The sequence below is a fragment of the Pelodiscus sinensis genome, chromosome 4, assembly GCF_049634645.1.
Source record: "Pelodiscus sinensis isolate JC-2024 chromosome 4, ASM4963464v1, whole genome shotgun sequence".
In the NCBI taxonomy this organism is placed as follows: Eukaryota; Metazoa; Chordata; order Testudines; family Trionychidae; genus Pelodiscus; species Pelodiscus sinensis.
This window is the reverse complement of record NC_134714.1, coordinates 52,413,101-52,434,172: the sequence shown is the minus strand read 5'-3', so window position 1 is coordinate 52,434,172 and position 21,072 is coordinate 52,413,101. Positions and strand designations below refer to the sequence as shown.

Genomic DNA, 21,072 nt, shown 5'->3' with positions numbered 1-21,072 from the left:
GCCGTGTTCTCCTGTCCCTGCAAATGGAAAGGACAAGCTAAAAGTGGCTGCATGGAGGCTGCTAATGCAGTCACTTTTCCCTTCTATTTAGTACCACTATTTAGGCTTGCTGCTGTTGTGTTCTCGTCCATATTTAATTGTGAAATCAAATGGACCTTAGAGACAACATGCATTCACAAAAAACCTTGTTCAATTATGAACAAAGATGGAACTCAGGGTCTTCAGCAACAAAAGCATCAACCCCTAAACTTGACCTAAAAGAGTAATTCCATTTGCTATAAATATCAAGCGCACATCTTTTCTGGGGCCAGAAACGAGGAGGAGACAGTTCTCACACACACACTCTCTAAGGGTATGTCTACACTAGCCCCCTAGTTCGAACTAGGGTGGCTAATGTAGGCATTTGAACTTGCAAATGCAGCCCGTGATTTAAATATTCTGGGCTTCATTTGTATGTTCCCGGGCGGGTGCCATTTTTAAATCCCCTTAATTCGAACTGACTGCCCACGGCTACGTGCAACAGTCAGAAGTTAATCCGAACTGAGTCCTTAGTTCGGATTAACTGTTATTCCTCCTGCAATGAGGTGTAACAGTTAATCCGAAATAAGGACTTAGTTCGGATTAACTTCTGACTGCCGCGTGTAGCTGTGGGCAGTCAGTTCGAACTAAGGGGATTTAAAAATGGCGCCCGCCTGGGAATATGCAAATGAAGCCAGGGATATTTAAATTCCGGGCTTCATTTGCAAGTTCGAATGCCTACATTAGCCACCCTAGTTCGAACTAGGGGGCTAGTGTAGACATCCCTAAGCCAGTACCATTACATAATAGCTCATATTGATAGTGTATATTGTTATAATGCTGCTTTAACATTATACATAAAATGATATCATCTTGGTGGTTTTCTGAACTAACTCTCTTGAATCTAAATTTACATTCACATAAGGCTAGAATGAAATATTTCACATCATTTTCCTTATTAAGACTGCTCCACTTCCTTTATTAATGTATTTTGGCAATATGTAGACTGAGAAAAAAGGTACAAGGATTAATGTTTTACAGAATTCTGGCAATCTTTGAAAAAATTTATATGCTTTATTCCTACTGTTTGTTCAGTGCTTAAATATGAAAATTCCTGGTGTTTTGCATCAAAGAAAGCCCCAACTCTAAGGTGCCTAAATTAGAGCATGATTCTGAAGACACTTGCTACTACCAGGCATAGTTCATTCCACCACTCTAAATCCCCAAAACCTCTGGTTTTTATCTATTTATGGGCCTAATCCTGCAAATGCTTGGTACCAGGCAGTGATTTTAATTGGATTTCTCATAGTAGAAAGCATAATGGGCCTTGTTTACATTGCCCTGTATTTTATACAATCATTTACACCAGTGAAAAGTGAGTGTAATATGAGTACAAAATGTTCCCATTCTAATTCAGTAGCATCTCACAGCCTATTTGTATTGGTGAGAGTGACCACATGTGCTGCAAGGCAATAATACATTAATCAGCCCCTGTACCCACTGGCAAGTGTTTGCAGAGTACAGAGACAAAACATGATTGAGTGCTATGATTAATAACTCTTGCTACTTCTCTATATGACTTCAGAGTAGATTAAAAGACTAGAAAATGTAACTCTGCATTTACAATTTTTCATGAGTATAAATAAACAAAATCAATTTCAAGTTGTTAATCTAAACTGAATTGATTTCAGAAAAGTAATTTCCTGAATCTGAGAGCTACAGCTTTGTGTAGTTGCTCCTTATCTGACACTTTGTTGCACTAGTCAGGCTAACTTTGTGATCCTATAATTATTTTTACATTTATTATTTTTAAAATGTGTAGTTTTTTCCCTCTTGATAAATAAAGAATGACCTGTTTTGAACTACACCAGAGTTTTGAAAGGAGAAACTATTCACACATGAAAGAGTTTGGTAAAGCTGTGATTTTCTGCTCGACTTGAAATCAGTTTATGATTCAGTTCGAAGAAGGTTAATCAATTTGAGCTAAAATGGAAAGGGATATACATAAAATACACAGAAAGAGATCATTATTTTTTTCAGAATAATGTATTTACAGGTGTACAAAGTGGTAACACATTTTTATTTTGTTCCCATTATGAGAGCTCTAATAGGCACATGATTTCGAGTTATCAAGCTACAAATTGTTAGCTTTAAAGGAGCTACTAGTTTGCAGTATGGTAACCCATAGTATACTCCTAGAGGACATAACATGAACATTTAACACAGGTAAGGGATTGATCTCTTTCACCACAGTATTGTTTATTAAATAATCATAGAAATTATATTTTAAAAAATCAAGTGTCATGATTGCTACATTGCATATGTAATAAGCAGACCAAATTAAAAGTTATGGTTTTTGGTTTCTTTTCTATTGTTTTAAAAAGGGACCCTTTTCAGTTTTTCATTTCCATGATAAAATCTCCTGTTTGAAGATAGTATAATTAGTTTCTTTTTTAAAAGAATCATACCTTTGTTTTCCTCAAGAAATCAGTTATAGCTTTCTCAATTTTTTATATTTTTTTTCATTATAAACATTACAAAAAACAATACTGAGTCATTTACCTGTATAAGTCAAAACTATGTACTCATATTATAATACATGTGCTTGTTAAAGTCATCCTAGACTTTAGAGAAATAGTGTCCAAATGTACCATATTTAGCTTCTATCTCAAATTCTCCCGAGCTGTCAATTTAGGTGTTAAAGAGACCATTTGTAAAGCTTGGCTGGGAATTGCCATTATTGACTGGAATGTGTGTTTATCATTACATTCAATGATGAAAGTGGAACATGTAGCATATGAATAAATGTCAGCAGATGTTTCTTTTAAATGGCCTGATTTCAACCTCCTGTTGTTTGTCTTGAATACAAATATTAAAAAAGGGAAAAAAGACAGAATTTTTTATGACATAAGTGCAAGGGTAGTTATATTAAAAAAAACAAAAATAATGATTAGAGTCAGAACAGAATGAGGAAAGTAGAATTAATAAGAATTAGTTTGGTGCTGTCGGGCTATTGTTTAGTTTGGGAAAACCTGCAGTTCAGTGTGGGCTAAGCCCTCCTGACCTTACTCCAGAAGAATTGAGCAAGGTCTGCAGAATTTGTTTGCATGAGAATATTTCTTTAAGTTCTATGCTTATATAATTTTTAAAGTTTTATTATTATCTCAAAGACTCCAAACACACAAAAATCTCCCAACTAAACAAGTAGCTTCTACAAGGGAATAAATCCTACTTTATTCATGGGACAGAATGTTCTCCTTAAAACTTGTGGTGAACCCTGAAGCCATTGAAACATGCTCCATCTTTCAAACAGCAAATGCTCACTACTGTCAAATAAAGCATGAATGCATAAATTACCTGCAATGAATGGAGATTTTAACAGGGAGTTTGCAAAAGCTTCCCCCTACCCTTCCCCCCAACCTCCTTCTTTATACTTCATACTTTTCTTGTGAGCACAATGGAGTAAGGTTAGCATAAGAAAAAGTACACAATTGTTGGCTACCAAAGAGTTGGATACTGCCACCCTAACTCACCTGAAAGAGTCTCATTGAGGTCAATGAGCCTACTCCGGGTAAAGTTCTACTCAGTGTGAGCAAGGGAGGCAGGATCTGGCAAAAACAAGGAGGCACTATGAACTCAGCAGTATTCCAACTAAGTCAATGTAGGGAACAGAGACAAAATTAAATCAGTCCTGTGTTTATTGGAATGTAATGCATTGTGTATGTTTCCAAATGACAACATGCTCTTGGCCTGATTTTCAGAGGTGTTGAACACCCACAGCTCTGATGGACTTCAGCAGGGGGTACAGGGATTTAGTTCTTCTGAAAATCAGGGCATATGCTCAGTCATGTTCAGCAAGTATAATAAAAACTTGGAAATGTGTATTTATTAGAGAGAAATTGTAGATGGGATAAGACTTCCGTTGACTACAGAGGTCTTTGGATCAGGCCCTATGAGGAGAACGTATGTCATACTTTGGAAAATATCAAACATCTGCTGTACATTTGTTATGTGACTGCTCCAGAATGTCTAATATGTTTTCAGAAATATTTATTTTGTAATTATGCAATAGAAAGAACATCCCCAATTTTCACTTTACATAAATATACTTCATGTAGTTAGAGGCCATGCAACTTACTGGAAATCATGTTTCCAATGTGAGATCAGTCTAAAGTGCCAAGGGCTGGAGAAAATTATCAAGAGATTTTTGGGGGGGCTATTTTTTGCAAGTGAATTGCCTCCATTTCTATCTTGTTCTGGTGGAATTGACCGATTAATGGCACAAGTGACATTTTTTTCACCCAAAACTTTGGAGAAATTTATTTTTGGGACTAAATCCATTGAGCCAGGAGAGCTCAGGCTTGAGTCACACCCCATCATTGTAAAAACTGCACCCACCTACCTGTGCCCATAGAGTTGGCTGCATTCCAGGAGCATCAGTCCAAGGGAGGACATATAATACTGACAGCAATCACCCTGCCCATAGGTTCTGTTAAAGAAGGGCAGAATTAATTGCAGCCAGGTCACCATATGAAACTCACTAGCAGAGTCTGATGCTACAGTCTCTGGTTACCTTAATAGTAGAACAGAAGGTGTGACAAGCACTCAGAGACTGGACAGACAGCTATAAGTGAAAAATAGTATTATGCATTATGAATGTTACAACAGTGAAATCTCATAAAGGCTGTGTGGTAGGCAAGCTTGCATACCCCCATCTAACAAAGGGGCGAGGGCTGAGGCATAACACACTGAAATAAATTGCTTGAGTCCATGCAGTGAGTTAATGGCAGAGCCAAAAATAAAACTCAGTTCTCTTGATCCCAAATCAACAATAGATTCAACAATAGATCATGCCCCTGACCTCAAGGATAACATGCTAGGAATATCATATTTATTCTGAAACTTTATTATTTTTGTGCTTTATCCACAAAAGCATTTTGGGCCATTTCAGGTGTTTTCAAATTCTTTATAATAGTGTCTGCTCTTAGGCCCTTATTCAGCAAAATATTTGGGCATGTGCTTAACTTTGAAGTGCATGAAGTACATTGAAGTCAATAGGACTTACATACATGCTCAAGGTTTTGCTGTATAGGGATAGATTTAAGCTCATACAAAGTTTTGATGCCTAAGATGGAAAAGACATATAAGTGAGACAATAATTTGTGCATGGGGCTGTCCTTAAATAAAGACTAGCACAATTATGAAATCAGAGCAGAGTATATGGATTTGGGTGCTCACTGCAGGCATATGTGAAGTATTTCTCTCTCCAAAATTCAATATAGATTTTTCCAATCCCCTCCATGCTCACCTGTCATGGACGACCAAGAGATTTATTCAGCCTCGCCACTTAGAAACCAAAGAGGAAAACTAAGATCAGCCTATTTTTTCCTTGTTTACTTAGATCTTAATGCATTCTCTCCTGAAATGCTCTGTATCCTGTAGACAACTTAACAACCAAACTTCAACCTTTCAGCACTAGGCATACCTCACACATTCCTTCACTTCAGCGTGTAATTCTCACCTCCCTCAACCAACCAACCAAAAACCAAACAACTCCCCTCCCACACACATACTCCCATTTCTATTATGCAGTGTTGGTGTAGCTGAGTTGGTCCCAGAATATTAGAATGACAAGGTAAGTGAGGTGATATCTTTCATTCGCTTATCTTCTGTTGGTGAAAGAGACAAGCTTGCAAGCCACAGACCTGTAGAGCTTTGCATATGCACAGATCTGGGATATGTCTACACTGCAGAGTTTTTTCCGAAAAAACTTCACTTATAGCCACACTGCAATCACGTTCTCAAAAAAAAAAAAAAAAAAAAAAAAAAAAGAACAGAGGGTTTTTTCTGACATTGGTAAATCTCTTCCTATGAGGAAGAAATCTTTTTTTGAAAGAGCTCTTTCAGAAAAAGGTGTGTGTGGACGGGGAAGAGAGAATTCTTTCAAAAGAAGAGGAAAGAAGAAAAAGCACAGGTGCCCTGGTGTCCGCTCAGGCCATAATAATCACAGCTGAAATGCGAGATAGCGTCCATTCAGTGTGGACGCTATCTTTCGAAAAAGCAGATTGCTTTTTCGATGCACTTTGGCAGCGTGGATGATCTCTTTCGGAAGAAGTTTTTTTGGAAGATCTCTTCCGGAAAAGCTTCTTCCGAAAGAAGCCTGCAGTCTGGACATAGCCCTGGAGAGGAGCTCAATGTAAGCTCAAAAGCTCTAACTAAAGATGGTCCAGTAAAAGATATTACCTCATTAACCCTGGGTTGCTAACGCTGCTCTAGGTCAAGGTCATTTTAATGTCAGATGCCTTCCTCTTTGTTTTCCCTTTCTTATTGGGTGTTCCATTTCCTGTTTTGACATTTGACAAAAATCAAATACCCCACCATACACATTTCCGAACAGATGCAGTATTTCAGGCTGATCTATATGATTCAGAGGAATTTGATGTATTCATTGGTTTCTGTGTATGTTGGATGTGTCAAGAGAGAGTCTTGTTGAGTAGCAGAGTCTGTCAGTAGTTAGCTGATATGACCTGTGGCTTTAACAATATATGAAATAACTGGAGATTTTCTTATGTTGCAGTGGACACTTATTGCACTTAAATAGTCTTAGCTGTAAGCCTATAAAGTTTTCAATGGTGGGCTCAATATTGATTAAACAGTTTGTTATTTGTTATGACTCCAGGAAATTTTCTTCCTATTTTACCCTGCATTTGCCATATTAAAAGGGTACTATCAGTGGGATATGTCATGTCCTAATAAATCTTTTTCTCCTTCCAGTTCTTAAAAATCACTACTTGTGATAGATAAGCATCTCCTTTCTCCACTTGCAAGTCTATTAAAATTCAGACTCTCACCATTGTTCATATTGTACATTGCAAGAGTAATTGTTATAGCAATTAAACTCTGAGCAACTCCATTATAATAGCTTGAGATGTATTTATTTTTCTTCCTCTTCTTCCACAGAAACCTGTACAGACTTGTCCAGAGATATTCTTATATAGACTAACTCCTTCTATGGTCACCCTTCTGATTCTCTCTATGACTTATTACAATAAATTAATAACAATATTTAATACTGTTTTCCTTGCTCTTGGTTCTTGTTTTTAAAAAGGGTAGGGAAAGGGAAAATGTGGAAATTCTAGTGCTGACACAAAACAAATGAAAGAAGGGGGATTCTCCTTTCTCCATCTCTTTCTTCACAATGATGCTTCCCATTGCAGCTGTTAGGTCTTGATTCTCCCACTGAATTTTATTGACAGTCATGAGTGTGGTGGAAGTTTCAGGGAAAGGGATTCTTCCTTTGGTCTTCAGACTGGCTAAGCAGCACTACAGCATTAACATTAACTGCTTGAAAATGCACTGAAAAAATCCAGTTGTGCAGTACAAATGTAAAGAGGTTGCATTATATAAAAACCACTGGTCATTGAGACGCTGCATAAACAAAGGATCAGATTCTGGTGCAGAGCAAGCACATGGACAGGAGGACTCAGGGAACAGAAAAAAAAGTAACAGGCCAGAACATTCATTTAGCCCCTTCACACTGGACCTCAGCTGCAGTGAAGCTGCCTCCATTATTCTGGAAGCACCTATAAAAGATGAAGGTATTCAGTTATATTGAACCAATGTGCCACGGTTCACAAGTGCAATAACTTTATCTCACATTGTAATAGTAGTGCAACAATCATAATTTTACCTGAATGCATTAATAACTTGCCCATGGGGTACCTCAAAGGGTCAAATTCTGATTTCCTTATTCTATGTTTACACTGTCCTTATGCAGGCAAATCTCCCACTAACTCCATTGAGCATTTTGTCTTTGTACGGGTTTAAAGCCTTACCCTTAAGTCATTTTATGAATAAAGAATGTATGTCCCCCAGCCCTATACATGCACACACCCCTTACTGTTCTTAATCTTTTCAGAGATTTCCCCACTTGTGTTGGAGTTTTCTTATTTCTCTTGCAAGATATACACACATTGCAAGATCCTGTTGCACACTTAGGCATCCATCCTTCTTTTAACATGCATGCATAGCTCCCCCTGATGCTAAGGGGAGTTATGCATGCATACTGATGAGAGAATAGACACCTTAATCCTGCTTGGCAGGATTTCCCTTTTAAGCTTTGGTCCCAAGCAGACATTTGTAGTGTTTGGTGACCTTTTGCACCAGGCCAATCAGTCCATTGTGGACTAAAGTAAGACTTCCTTTTCTTGGCATGCAGCAAGATAGAGTTTGATCCTCAAGTCTTTGAAGTGTAGCATCTGAAGCTTATAACATAAAAGCTAGTTGAGCAGCAGTAACATCAGCTGCAGAGTTTGGTACAATTGTTTTTAGTGCAGCATAGTTTCAATTAGGTCAAAAAGCTCTTTACTTTTGGAAATTCTGCTTAAGGAAAAGGTTAATGGATTAGTCTATATGCAAAGTCTAAGCAAGGAAATGTATTTTCATTTTCACAGTGCACTTAATGGCCCTGCTTCTCCATATGCGGAAGCCCGCTGCAAAACACCAATGACTTCAATGGGGAGCAGGAGAAGGCCCATTGTCCCACTTATGTCAATATCTGATTTCTGTATCTCAGCTTTCATGGGAACAAACAGTGTGGAAAAAACACAACCTGACTTCACAATTTTTTTTAATGAATTTAACTCCTTGGGAGCACTTAGTGGGGAGGGATTTGTGTGCTTAAATACTACTAATGTTAATGGAGTTTGCCCAGGCACTAGTTGGAGAATAGATCTTTTAAATAGTTTGAGTGGCAAAAAAGTATCCTGAATATCTATTCTCTTTGTACTTCATTAAAGTCCTGCAAACTAAGCTTAGGTCTTCCTTATTTTTTTAAAAAGGAAATGGTCTGAAATGTCAGTTTGGTAGATTAACTAAACTAGAAAAATGCTTCCCAATATAAATGACCTATTATAAATGTTATAATCATGGGCTATGTCTACACTGGCGTGATTTTGCGCAAATACTTTTAACTGAAAAGTTTTTCCGTTAAAAGTATTTGCACAAGAGAGCATCTACGCTGGCATGTGCTTTTGCGCAAAAGATATGGTTTTGCAAAAAAGCATCCATGCCAGTGTACAAGCTCTCTTGGGCAAGAAAGCTCCGATGGCCATTTTAGCCATCTGGCTTTCTTGCACAAGAAATTAACGTTGCCTGTCGACACTGGCCTCTTGTGCAAGAATACTTGCGCAAGAGGGCTTATCCCTGAGTGGGAGCATCAGAGTATTTGCGCAAGAAGCACTGATTTCGTATATTAGAACGTCAGTGTTCTTGAACAAATACTCGCAGCCAGTGTAGACAGGTGGTAAGATTTTGAGCAAAAGCAGATGCTTTTGCGCAAAATCTTGCCAATGTAGACACAGCCATAGAGAGAACAGGAAAAGAGTAATTTGCATCACAACTGTGCCCAAAAGGTACTAATGATGCTCAGATTTGTTTGTGCCGGCATTTTATCTAACACCGAGAAATATAGCTGTGGTATCATTAAAAAAAGGCAACCTAGAGCAACCTCTGCAGTATATTTTTTTTAAATAAATTATGTCTCATTACCACCTTTAAGAATAAAAGTACTCCATTAGCCACAGAGAGGGTCAAGCATGCTGAAAAAAATGTGAGGCTAAATAAAGAGCTTTCTGCGCAGTTCAATACAGATTTAGTTTGTATGCACAATCTTTCAACATCTATTTTGTTAAGGATACATGATCTGGTCTAAATGGTGGACAGCTTGGAATGTAAGAAGGGGAATGAACCAGCTGTGTTTTTTGTTTTACTCTAATTTACAGCATTTTCATGTTCAGTACTCAACGTTGTATGGGAAACGACAATAATGTAATCTATTTTTAATGCTGGAGAATATTTTTAATTATCTGGGTACTTCTCATGACTCACCTCAAATATCATTAATAAAATAAGCCTCAATTTTGAGTTTGCAGTCAACCACTTCACAGTACCTTTCTGACATAGGGACGTATTATTATCCCTAGTCTACAGTTTTAGAAAACTGAGGCAGAAAGTGGCGTAGTGATTTACCCAAGGAGACACAGAAAGTGAGTTGTTGAGATAGGTACTGAATCTGGAACTCATAATTCCTAGTCAACTACTCTGATCAATAGGGGAACCCATACTCCTCAGTTTTAGAGGGACACCTGGCTACAAAACCAGTGTGATTGTGTCTGTGAGGGGAGGAGGACCAGCATAGCATAGAACTTTGGTCTGTGAGGGCAGATAGGTTGCCACACATAAGTAGTGTAGAAGGGCAGTCTCAAAGGATCCACCACTAGCTGGAGCCTCACATTGAGAAAGATCCAGCTCCATTGAACTCAGTAACCACTTTGGGGTAGCTCTGCAGCTTCCAAGTGAACTTCCTAGTAGGCTGCCTCCCTTTTCCCCTTGTCATTTGCATTCACCATGTTCCCTATATCTGAGTAATTCAATAAACATCTGGGCCATGGATTTAACCACAGATACACATGGTAACTACATAAGCTTCTGCAAAGACCAGTACAAATTATTTCTCTTGTATTAAAGTTTAGGAATCTGTGGTGAAAAGTTACAGAAAGACCAAATTCTTGCTTTCTCTCTACTAGAGTGAGAAATATTCTATGGATTTTAGAGGGTGGCAATGTAAACATGAATTAGCGATTTTCGTTTTTGGTGACTTTTCCATGTCAACTTTACCTTTGTTGCCAAAACTTTCCAGTGTAGACAGAACCTCAGGCACTAGACAAGCAATTGACCCCACTACACACACAAATAGAACTTACTTACATATATTGGGTAGATGCACATATCATACTTCGGGTGTACATCTACCTCTTTGAATTTGTACTTTACCCAATTTTTGTTTGCATATACAGATTTTTTGTGTGGACTGAATCAGTGCTCCAGCTCTTTTCAGCTCACACACTTTGAGCCTTGCTTTAAAATGTAAATCTCTGTATGACTTCCTGAGTTAGAAAGGAGCAGGTCTACAGAGGCTCCCTGAACATCAGTGATTATAACCTTGCTTAGTGGAGAAAGAAAATGTAGATCTGCCACTCCATGTAGCCAGCACAAATGTCATCCATGCAGCAAGGGTGAAGGAATGTTCCAGTCTTAAAGGCTGGAGTGGAGCAATTCTACTGCCACTCAGTGGCTTTGGGGAAGATGATTCCTTTCTCCATCCCAAACCAAACTTTGGCTTAGTTTTGGAGCTAGGATTTAGCCCATTATCTTTATAATGCCATTCTTTTGTCAGCTTTCAATCTAACTGTACAGAGAAAGGACTGAACAAAATAAGCTAATTAGGCTTAGTGGACACATATGTTTCCCAGAAAGTAGGAAGTACATTTTCAAAGAGCTAAATGGAGCTTTACTCGTAAGAATCCTTTTGACTTTAATAGGACTTGACAAGTTGATACTAGCAAAGCTCACAAAACACAGGGTTAGAATTACTGCTGCTCTCTACTGCCCTATTTCCACCAGGCCCTCTCCCATGCAGCTGCAATACTTTTTCCTGAATTCTTAGTTCTGTCTTGTGTTTATTTACCTGATTCCCTTTCTCTTTGATACTCAGATCTCATCATTCCTGGTCTTCCTACTACTGGACATCTCTCTTTTCCCCACCCCCATCTCTTCTCTCCAGGGAGGTTGACAGCCTTGCCTGGCCCATGGACAAGGTTGGGAGAGAAGCTTTGCACTCTTGGATGGGGCAGGACCTTGAGCAGAAGCGGTGGGGTTGGGGCTATCCAGCCTTTAGTGCTACTCAAACGTGTGGCCCTATTGACTTCAGTTGGACTCCTATGTAAGTATCTGCTCACTGACATGAATGAGGCTTGTGCAATCTGGCTTGCAAATAAACTCTCCAATATTTTGCATTAGATATCAAATGCTCATCCATGTGTCCTGCTTCCAGTTCACACCATAAATTCACCAAAAACAAGGGTAGCTGGGATCTAATCCAATCAGAAATGAATTTTTGTTTGTGAGGTGAGATTACATACAAGGTTGTATCGCTTTGTGCCATATTGAATCATACCACATGTGACACCATGCAGCATAAAAGGATTTGTCCCTTGTGACATAACACTGAGCATGAACATGTCACATCTGAAAAAGGTAGACCAAAGATTGGTTATTGGGTAATGGTTCCCTACGAAGGAATCTTCAAATTAAAGACTAAATCTGCTAAATTATTGGGCCAAATTCATCTGTGTTGTAAATCTACTCAAGACAATAGCCTTGTTCTAGGGTTGATTTTGGCCCCTTATTTCTATGAATTATTATGGAAAATGTACCATCTTATACCAGATGCATAAAATAATAATGCTTAATCTTTCTGACAGTGGGATTTTGCAGGGTGAGGAAGTTAGAAAATGTATACACACTTTTCCCCTACTTTGAAATATAATTCTAACCATTTTCATACTTATAATAAATTACTATTTTCCTATAATTTTCATGTTTATAGTTACAAGAGATATGTTTTTCATACAATAACACATTTTAAAATAATAATGAGAGCCTCAGATCATTTTCTTCCCATTACCAGATAACACTCCCAATGCTGTGCAAGCACAGTTGGCTATCCGAGGACCCTGATGCCAAGCTGTGGAGAATATTCTTGTAGCGGTGACAAATAGCTTGCTCATGAACTGTGCAGTGTGTTGTTCTGGCAGCAAGGAAGTTGTCTATATGTCTGTCACTTGCTGAGGCTACAGAATGTCTAGATTGTTTTGATTGTTCTCCTTTTGGGAACTTACTTTTAACTTATGTGTTTCTGATGAATTGGTTCTTTTGCTGACAAGGTTTTCAGCAAAACCCAACAAACCCTACATGTGGGTACCTATATAATGAGCGAAAAAATATTCACAGTGCCATATTTGTTTTCCATACAAACCTATCTGCTGCCATTACAGCCTCCCACATACCATTTGACAATTCACTTATGCAACTGAGCATCCTAATGAATGAGGACTAAACGACGCAGCATTCCTGCGTTACAGTAATGTATTTTAATCTACTTCACCTTATAATTTATGGTTTTCTTGTGTAGAATTCAAATGGACAGTACAACTTGTAAACAGGCATTCTTAGGAAGGAGTAGGGTTACTACTAATGTTTTTTAGCTCAAGCACATTTCATTTATTGGGAAAAAAAATGAAAAAAACTTAAATACCACTCTTTAGTAAAATCTGCTAATTATAACACAAGCTATTAAAAAGTAGCCAAATCTCGTCAGTAAACAAACTAGCTTCTAAGCATGTTTCAGGCAATCCTTACAGTGTCTGTTGACTACCTATGAAGGTATATAATTTAATTCTTGCAGTTAATTTATGGGTAAAATACAAACCAGTTGACTTTTTCAGATAAATAATAAATAGTCCTCCTATTTCACTTCTGAGTTTATAATTATGTGTAAATGTGAAATTTAAATAAAAAAGAAAACTACAAATACAGGAATTACTGCATTTTAAAATTGGGAAACTGAAAAGGGCAACAGTATGAATATTCATAAAGGTTCAGGATGGATTTTAATTTTCTAGAATGAGAGCCGATCTAATAGATTAAAAATTATACTGTATTGACGGCTGATTTAAGTGTCAAGACCATCTTAACAGCAAGCTAAGGCTATTTTCACAAATGGCAAGATACTATGGCAGAATTTTAAACTGAGGCTAACAGGCTTTTAATCTCATGAAGCAAAAAATGTTTATTTTTGCTCCATCCATATATAAATGTATTTGCTGATTTAATAATCATATTGGCATATTAAGTTAAATGGACTTTAATGCAGTCTTTAATTATTTAAGAATATAAGGCAGTGTACCGGTTTTGCATTCATAGAAATATTGGAAATGTTATTTTCCAAAAGGCCAAATATCCCATTGCTGTTAATTAGAAAAAATAATCACAAAACTCTAAGTATAAGAACTTGGATAGCTGTTGAAAGGCATTTGAACAGTGTAGATTATGGGTACAGAGAGGCAATTTTCAGCTTGAAGTGATGTTTGAATTAGTTTGTTTTCATTGTGACCAGTGACAGTACTTAAGTCAGCCTTCTGGACTACATGGGTATTACTAAACTAAACTTATCAAATTTGCAACTATAGCTTTGCCAGAAACATTTTTTAAAAGTGCCGACAACAGAGATATTCTAGCTTTCATCACTTAGGAGCATAGAGTGAAGCTATTGATCCTAAAATTGCTGGGATTTTCTAAGGAGACTGCTTGTTTGTTCTACACTGTTGTCACTGAAGTGGTTAAAGCTTTGTTTGTTTGTTTTGCTTCTGAATGGCTCTTAATGGATTAAGTTTTAGAGCTTTCACCAAAGCTGCAACTGTTTATTAAAGTATCAAGAAATAAATTAACCACAGAGAATTTTAACAAACTATGTCAGACCACATATACACAGTGATTGACCCATGTGGATCCTTTCGCAAGATTTGAGGTATTTGTTTTTGCAACTCAGACCATGCTGAATTACTGTTGTAAGTCTGAGAAAAACAAAATGATGTGAAATGGGAAAATAAATAAGAGTAACTTCTTTTACCTTGATTTTACATAATTGCATTAGATACCCATGTATGTTTGATGTATAATGATGCCAAGACAGTTCTTCATTATCATATTAGAAAATATTATATAAAAATGTGTATGCTAATTTTAAATATATTTAAACCCAAGTATTTTTATTAGCTGTAATTGCATTATCAATTCTGTTTATTACAATATTTCCAGGAGGCCCCCCAAAAAGGGGCCCCATTATGATAAGCCCAGTGTAAACATAGTAGATAGGTCCTGTGTTTAAGAAATAGTCATCTAAACAGACAAGACAGTGTAGGAAAAAGGGATGTAGCCTGCAAGCAGAGGGAGGGTTTGTAAACATCATGCTTTTTCTTTGTTTTTATTTGTTTGCATGATAGAAATGTGCATGTAGACTTGTTTAAAATAGAATCACACTGGTGGGGTAATTTTATATCAGTGTAATTAATCTCTTTGGATATTTCTTTAGCATAAAATCCTGTTAACATATTTAAGGAGTATATACATACTTGCCCCATTTTTGCTTTTTTTAAAACAAGTTACATTAAAATGTTTATAAAGCAGTTTAAACATGATGCTGTATCTGTGAAATTCAGATGTAAATATAGCTGCAATTGCAAAAAAAGGAGGTTAACTTGTCTAATGTATCACACAGTGACATAGGGAGTCATGGCTGGTGGAGCATAGAATTAGCTTAGGGACTTATCACCAATGATTTAATAGGACTCACCCTGCTTCCAAAATTTCAACTGGTCTTTGCTTTTATTGGGCTACCATATATTTACATTTAAATGGCAGAAAAAAATATCCAGGCTTCTAGACCAATCATTTAACCAAAGATTTGGCTACCCTGATGTGATGCAACGCTTCAAACTGATAAACTTGACTCTAGGAATGGGGCTTCCACTGCAAAATGTTCAATAATAATTACTTATTGAGTTCAGATGATTCACTTATTTTGGGGAGGGTGCTGCATGCTGTTTTGACCTATCCCACAAGGCATTAGAACAGTCAGGTGTTCTATTCCCAGAGAATGCCATCAGATCACTTGATTAAAGGACTTCTGATAATGTTGGACCTAAACTGGGAAGAAAATGGAAGATTATACTGGGGGAAATCCTTACAAAGTATACTACCCTACAGTGTTGCCTCTAAGATTTTCCATCCTTGGGTGGGTTGAATTTTCTTTTAAGAGGGCTGACTGAGATAGTATGTGGATGTGCACCCACCAGTACAAACAAATACAATAGATATAAATATATATTTTAAATAGTCCATAAGTGTGGAAGAAAATATATTCAAACAAGGGATAATTAACAAGTAGCACTTCTTATGATTATTTAATATGAAATCAAATAAAAATAAAATTAACACTTCCCTGGGCTGAAGAAGTGGGTTGTGCTCACCAAAGCTCATGATACTATTTATATATTTTTATTAGTCTAAGGTGCTACGTGACCACTGTTGTTTTTGTAAGTTTCTTTAGTTACAGACTAACATGGCTACCCCTCTGAGGCTTTGGAGTACATATATCATCATCTTTTCTAACAGACAGTTCCATGTTTCATAGATCTTGTGAATAAGGTTTCATCCTACAAAACAGCTAGCATCACACCTAGTACTTGCTGCTTCTGACTCATAAGAGTCAGACTCTACCAGATAGCAAAGATCTGGCCTTAATGCAATACAGTTTACCACGTATTAATTAGTAACACTAGATTTTAAAAAATCATTAAGATCAGAGTTTTAGATATCTGCAACACTCAATAAAACTCTGTTAAAATAATTTTTCTTTCTTTCCTTAAACCATTAACACCGGTGTGGGCAACAATTTTTGATGGGAGGCTATTCCAAGAATTTAGTAAGTGGTCGAGGGCCACACTCTTCCATTATATTAATGGAGGAGGCGCGGGTGTCTGGGATGGAGGTTGGGTGTAGAAGGGAGCTTGGGATAAGGAACTGGGGTGTGGGATCTGGGAGAGAGTTTGGGAGAAGTAGGGGATCGGGACCTGGGGCAAAGGACTGGAGTGAGGAGGGGGAGCAGAACTCAGGTTGTGATCTGGGGCAGGAGTGCAGGAGGGGGTGCAGGGATTTGGACTGTGACCAGGGATAGCAGATTGGGGTGCAAGATCTGAGAGGAGTATAGGAGGGGATGCAGTGTCTGGGAAGGTGTATGGGGGCTGGAGCAGTGGTGCAGAAGGTTTGCGTTACATGAGGTAGGAGGGCAGACGGGGAGCAGAGTGTTGGGGGAAGAAGAGAGGGGTTGGGGTGCCAGAGATAGGATCTGGCTGGGAGACCTTATCTAGCTCCCAGACAGCAACCCAGCAGGTTTCCTTAGCCAGGGTCCTTACGATCCAGCCCCAGTACATTCTCAGGGGAGCTGCAAAAGCCATGTTTATTGCTCTAAGCTGAATGCTATGAGCCCAACGGAAGAGGGGCACTTTACATGCTGACTGTTCTGCAAACAGGCAGCTGCTATTTGTTGAAACCATTCAGTGGGAGCTATTGGGGCAAGAGCAGCATAAGATGCCTATCTCCCCTCCCTATAGGCTTTCAGCATTCAAAAGCACTCATGTGGTCCTGAACCCACCTTTCCAGAGTGCTGAGCAGATACAGGGCAGGAAGGGAGCTAGCTGAGGCTCTCATGGCCAGATCCAGCCTTCAGATCATCTTTTTCCAAGTCCTGGAGTAGAGGCTGGAGCCAGCTTCTCCATTTATAGCAGGCAGCAGCAGCAACTGCTGTTACTTCTGCTCCTCCAAGAGGGTGAGTGCCCTGCCCCCGTTCCCCCAGATGATCAGCTGAGTTCCATGCTTGCATGGGGAGCTCTGAAACTCTGTGCAGGGCTCAGAAAAGGGCTGTTCACCACACAGGTGCACAGCTTACAGGAAACCTTGTGACCATAGTGCCTTGGCAGGGAAGGGGCAATCATAATTACAGTCTGGTTGCACTGAGAAATGTCCAAATGCACAGGAAGAGAGTGTGTTTTTGAGTGAAATTACAGCTCATGGAGGACTTTTAAAAGTAATATTTTTATGACAAATAGAAGAAGAAAAATTATATTGGACACTGTTCATTCATCAGGGGATTTTTTTTCATTTTAGAACCAATGTGCACAGTGTATATAATACTAATATCTAATGTAGAGAATTAGGTATCATAAATATTAACATATATATTAACCATTATTTTTGAAAACTCATGGAGGATTTGTGAGGTCTCAAAGGCCTGGAGAAGGATAAACATAGTATCATCTTTAAAAAGAGAAACAAAGAAGTTCTGTTTCAGAGAGGTAGCTTTGTTAGTCTGTATTAGAAAAAACAAGGAGTTCAGTGGTACCTTAAAGACTAACAAATGTATTTGGGAATAAACTTTTGTGAGCTGGAGCCCCCTTCATAAGATGCATAAAAACAAACAAACAAAGGCTATGTCTACACTGGCAGCTTCTTGTGCAAGAACAGCTGTTCTTGCTCAAAAACTTGCCTGCTGTCTACACTGCACGTGCATTCTTGCGCAAGTAAATTTACAGTATAGCGTTGTAAAACAGGGCATCTTCCAGAAGAGTTATTCCTCTCCCCATGAGGAATAAGCCCTCTTGCACAAGAGTTCTTCCACAAGAGGGCAGTGTAGACAGACAACATGAATTTCTTGTGCAAGAAGCCCCTATGGTTAAAATGGCCATCAGAGCTTTCTTGCACAAGAGAGCATCCACACTGCCCTGAATGCTCTTGCGCAAAAGCACATGCCAGTGTAGACGCGCTCTTGTGGAAGCTGCCAGTGTTGATATAGCCTTTAAGAGTATTTGGGAGTTTATAAACCAATCATCCAAACTTCAATACCTGGAAAGATATAGGAACAAATTATTGAATCATGTATTTGGAAACACCTAGAGGATAATAGGGTAAAAAGTGACAGCCAACATGGATTTATGATGTACAAATCCTGACAGACTAACCTAATTTTCTTCTTTGACTGGGCAATTGGCCTAGTGGAAGGGGAGAAGCAGTAGATGTGATATATCTTTATTTTAGTAAAGTGTCTGACACAATCATACATAACATTCTCATAAGCAAATGAGTCTAAGATGAAATTACTATACGATATATGCACAAGTTAATTAACATTACTTCGGTGGTTAATCAATGACTCAGGGTCTGGATATATCTAGTGGGACCCATAGAGGTACATCCTGTGTGTGGTGCTATTTAATATTTTCATTAATGACTTGAATGATAGAATGGCAAGTATGATTAAGAAACTTGTGGATGACAAGTTGGGAGAAGTTACATGCACTTCGGAGGGCAGGATTAGAATTCAAAATAATCTTAATAAATTCGAGAATTGGCCTGAAATCAACATGGTAAGGGATGTTATAAAGTAGACTGTGATCAGTTGTTGTCCTAGTTCACTGAAGGTAGGGCAAGAAGAAATAATAAGCTTAATTTGCAGCAAGAGAGATTTCCTTTAGAAAGGTTTTCCTAATATCTGTCTAATAGGATAGCTAAGCACTGGAAGGAATTGGTTCCAAGGAAAATTGTGGAATCCCTGTCACTGGAGGTACAGTGAAAGCTTTGTTATCTGGCATTTTGTTAACTGGAAAACTTGGTAAACTGGCATTGCCTCAGCCACAATGCCACAGAGTCTTGAGGTGCGCATTTGACTCCCACCTGTCCAGCTAGATGGTTTGATGCCTCCAGCCACTGCAGGGCTTCTGACAGCCAGCACTGATGGCTAACATCATCATCAGGCGTCTCCTTCCCCCTCAGCCTGCCTCAAGCTGCCAGAAGCTGGCTTTGCCAAAGGGTTCCCAGACCGCTGGCCTGCTCGTCTGCCGGCCGCTTAGGAGGAAAAGGCAATGAAAATATCCTGAGTGAGCGAATGTGTGTTGGAGGGGAGTGGTCTGCCTCTTCATTCCTCCAAGCTTTGTTGGTCCTTTCTTTCTGGTGCACAGTACTTCCCTATCGGGAATAACCAGAGTGACAACCTAACCCTTTGCCTTCAGATCAAACATTCTGAATAATATCCTGAGTGGCCAGGCAATTCCAAAGGAGTGGAATTAGTTGCCACAGTGTGGGGCAGGCGCAGGGGCAGAGCAATGAGCTTGGATATCAGGCACATTCAATTAACCAGCAACTGTGATTCCCCATGAATGCTAGATAACAAGGCTTTCACTATATTTAAGAAATGGTTAGACAAAATCCTGACAGGAATGATATAAGTGCACTTGGTTCTCAGCATGGGGAATGGACTAAATGTTACTCAAGGTTCCTTCCAGCCTAATATTTCTGTGATTCTATAATTCTAAAAACAATAAAAACAAAGTCTGCCTGCTGAATTCTGTTCATGGTGAACCATTTATTTTCCTTAACAACAAATGGCAATCACAAACCAATAGATCTTGTGTATGAAAGTTTGGAATCTATGTTTACTATATAACACCTAAAGCATTGAAACTCTTGAGGCAACTTCCAATTTCCTTTTTAAAAATGTATAATGTGGCTCACTGAACAAAAAAAGAAAGCCATACTCATCTAAAATGTGATTTAGAATGAAAGTGCATTTGTAGGGGAAAAAAAGATCAGTTTCAGTATACATTTATGCTGCCTTGTTGATGTCTTTCTAATTTTACATAGTCAATTGAAAGCCCAGAGGGTATGTCTACACTAGAAAGTTAGTTCGAACTAACGGACGTTAGTTCGAACTAACTTTCCTATGCGCTACACTAGCGCTCCGTTAGTTCGAACTTAATTCGAACTAACGGAGCGCTTAGTTCGAACTAGGTAAACCTCATTTTACGAGGACTAACGCCTAGTTCGAACTAGCTAGTTCGAACTAAGGGCTGTGTAGCCCTTTAGTTCGAACTAGTGGGAGGCTAAGGCTTCCCAGGTTTCCCTGGTGGCCACTCTGGCCAACACCAGGGAAACTCTATTGCCCCCCTCCCGGCCCCGGAGCCCTTAAAGGGCCACGGGCTGGCTACTCACTTTGTGCCAGTTGCAAGGCTGCCAGCACCCGTGCCTGCACAGCCTGCACCTGCCACACAATGAGCCAGCCATCCGAGGGCTCCCAGCCCTCCACTGCTCCCCACGATCAGCCTGGCGGCTCCCAGGAGCCTGCCCGGGGGCGCAAAAGGCGGGCGCCCGCCTGGTCAAGTGCGGAGATCGTGGACCTCATCGAGGTTTGGGGGGAAGCCTCCAATGTCCACGATCTCCGCACTAGCCACCGGAATGCGGCCGTCTATGGACGCATGGCTGCCAGCCTGGCCGCCAGGGGCCACCAGCGCAGCCGGGAGCAGGTGCGCTGCAAAATAAAGGACTTGCGGCAGTCCTACTCCCGGGCCTGCCAGCCAGGGGCTGACCCGGAGGCCTGCCCCCACTTCCATGCCCTGGACCGCCTCCTGGGGGCTCATGCCGTCCCTGCCCCCCGGGACGTGATTGACCCCGGGGCAGAGGGACCGCTCCTGGACACCGAGGAGGAGCAAGAGGGCTCTGAGAGCCAGGAGCCTGCTGCCAGCCTTCCCAGGACCCGGGACCCCC

At 39.4% G+C, this 21,072-nt stretch overlaps 1 long non-coding RNA gene across 1 annotated transcript in view; it reads right to left on the bottom strand.

Annotated features, from left to right (window-relative positions):
* Positions 1-6,962: 6,962 nt before the first annotated feature.
* Positions 6,963-21,072, bottom strand: part of LOC142828976 (uncharacterized) — a 106,955-nt gene continuing 92,845 nt past the window's right edge. The window contains exon 3 of the long non-coding RNA XR_012903167.1: positions 6,963-7,601. This is a non-coding gene — a long non-coding RNA (uncharacterized LOC142828976). The remainder of the gene's footprint in view (positions 7,602-21,072) is intronic.